This window comes from Otolemur garnettii, unplaced genomic scaffold (assembly GCF_000181295.1).
Source record: "Otolemur garnettii isolate 467f Iridium unplaced genomic scaffold, OtoGar3 scaffold00087, whole genome shotgun sequence".
Taxonomy (NCBI): Eukaryota; Metazoa; Chordata; class Mammalia; order Primates; family Galagidae; genus Otolemur; species Otolemur garnettii.
Window position 1 is genome coordinate 8327455 of NW_003852482.1, and position 2665 is coordinate 8330119.

At 54.3% G+C, this 2665-nt stretch overlaps 1 protein-coding gene across 3 annotated transcripts in view; it reads right to left on the bottom strand.

Moving 5' to 3' along the window:
* Window positions 1-2665, bottom strand: part of LRRC8A (leucine rich repeat containing 8 VRAC subunit A) — a 40861-nt gene that overhangs the window by 16020 nt on the left and 22176 nt on the right. Inside the window, exon 3 of one of the 3 annotated variants that reach the window (XM_023516224.1) lies at window positions 2012-2066. The exons of the other annotated variants lie outside the window; for them this stretch is intronic. The gene's annotated coding sequence lies outside the window, so the exon portion shown is untranslated. The remainder of the gene's footprint in view (window positions 1-2011; window positions 2067-2665) is intronic. 3 annotated transcript variants of the gene reach the window in all.

Below are 2665 nucleotides of genomic sequence, written 5' to 3' on the forward strand. Positions count from 1 at the left end.
CAGAATGGGTCAGCTTCTCTTGGGAAAGGAAGAGGGTACTGAGATGATGGGACTGGGCCACCCTACTCTGATTATTGATAATATTAATAACCACGATAGTAACGATCCCTTCAAGTACAAGACCCCTCTACAAATGCCAAATGCTTCCTGTTCCCAGTCTTTCTAGGAAGTGCTGAGATAGAGGAAAGCAGACCAGGACCCAGGTGAGGCAGGTGGAATTGGGGCACTCAGTAGAGTCAGGATGGTCACAGCAGTTGCTGAGGGCCTGGACATGTGCCAGGCACTGGGCAAGCCTTCCTTGCAGGCTCTCTCCTTTTTTGTTTTTTTAATTGAGACAGAGTGTCAAGCTGTCACCCTGCATAGAGTGCTTTGGCATCATAACCCACAGCAACTTCAAACTATTGGGCTTAACTGATTCTCTTGCCACAGCTTCCCAAGTAGCTGGGACTACAGGTGCCTACCACAACACCTGGCTATTTCTTTTTTTTTCTGGCCAGGGCTGGGTTTGAACCTACCACCTCTGGCATATGGGGCTGGCACCCTACCCCTTGAGCCATAGGCACCGCCCAACACTTGGCAATTTTTTTTTTCTTTTCAAACAGAGCCTCAAGCTGTCCCCCTGGGTAGAGTGCTGTGGCATCATAGCTCACAGCAACCTCCAACTCCTGGGCTCAAGCGAGTCTCCTGCCCCAGTCTCCCAAGTAGCTGGGACCATAGGCACCTGCCACAACACCCAGTTATTTTTTGGTTGCAGCCATCATTGTTGTTTGGCGAACCTGGGCTGTATTTGAACCTGCCACCTTAGGTGTATGTGGCTGGCGCCTTAAACACTTGAACCATAGGCGCCGAGCCACACCTCGCTATTTTTTTGTTGTAGTTTTCGTTGTTTAGCAGGCCTGGGCTGGGTTTGAACCTGCCAGCCCCAGTGTATGTGGCCAGTGCCCTAACCATTGAGCCACAGGCACTGAGTCCCTCCCCCCTTTATCTTTTTCTGGTTTTTTCTGAGACAGGGTCTCACTTGTCATCCAGGCTGGAGTGCAGTGGTATCATCAGAGCTAACTGCAACCTCAAACTCTTGGGCTTAAGTAATCCTCCTGTGTAGGCTCTCCTGGCGTTCCTGATGCCTGGGAGGCTGCCCTCTTTAGCCCCATTCCTCAGATGAGGGAGCTAAGGCTTCAGGCAGGGGAGTTACCTGTCCAGCACTATCCTGCTACTGAGTGGCAAAGCTGAGGTCAAACCCAGCAGGCCTGTTCTTCCACCACTGAGCTTGGGTCCTCACTGCTGTGTGGGACCTGCTCTCCACCTACCTGAGGTCCCCCACAGGTGGTACCAAGAGGAATGGGCCCAGGAGTCCAGCTTCCTGGCCCCCTGGGATTCCCAGAGTTCAGGTCACCGTGGAGCCAGCAAACACTATCTCCCACCTTGGGCTGATGACCCAGAGGGTCAGCACTGCTAGTGAGGCGAGGACTCAAGGGCCAGGGTAAGCACGTGCCCCACAGAATGACTGGATAGCTGGACACAACACCCACACTCCTAGGAGAGACTGGCACTCAGGAAGGGACAGCGGAATCACAGCCTCTTCTACTGAGATACCATCTGTCCCTTGCTTCCTGGCCCCTCGGAGTCCTCATCTAGGACAGGGGTCCAAAGATTAGGGACCAGAAGTGAGGAGGGGCCAAGACAAGAAGGCCTGAGCATCTGCAGCAGCCTAGCATGAGGTCAGAATGAGACTTCTAAGGCCAGGGAGCAGTCATTTGGGGGTGTGGGCACTTAATGAGTAGACAGGATGTGGCTGCAATACAATAATCCCCTTGATTTCCGAGGGGGGCGGAAAGTGCCTCCACATAGGGAGGGGCCATCTCAGCCCTGCAGCCCCAAGGCCTAACTCCTGGTGCTGGGCAGGAGGCCTTCACAGCCCTGCTGCAGGGGTCACGGGACCAGCAGCTCAGAGGTAAAGCAACCTGTCCAAGGAGGGAATGATGTGTCCTATTCAGGTCTATCTGACTCTTACCCCTCTTCTTGGTCTTGAAGCACATCCTGGGCTCTGTTCAGCCCTTGGCTAGGTCCTGTGGGGAAGATAAAAGTGACCAAGGTATATGCCCCACCTCAGGGTTATCTTGGGCCAGTGTCAGTGTGTGGGGAAGAAGACACGGAGACTTAGGGAGGCAGAGCTAAAAGAGGCCAGGACTGGAGTCCAGAGCAGGCCACGGTCTGGCTCATGCCTGGGCCTACCCCATGAGGGTGACTTGTCCACAGGGGTCACTCTCAGCTGCACCTGTGTTTCCTCCTCCCTTTTGATATGTGACCCTGGATGCATTGCTGCCTCTCTTCTGGGGCTTTGGGAGGATCAGGAAAGAAAGTGCAGGCACCAAATCCAGGGCTTTCATCCCCAGGACTATTGAAGAAGAACTGCCCTAAAACCAGGCCCCACAAGGAGATGGCCAGGTGGCCAGAGCATCTTGACTGACCCCAGCCTGGGCTGACTGCCCTCTCTCATAGCTTTGCCCATTAAGGCAGGTACCTCAGTGGAAGGAGCCTGGGCAGGCTGCTGGGAAAGACTTGGTGCAGAGTGGGGTGGGCAGTCATATGGGGCTGTGTTTTCATCCTTCCTCAGCCTCCTTATCACCTTGGTGGGGCAAGATGCTCTCTGAAGAGCTGGGTCTAG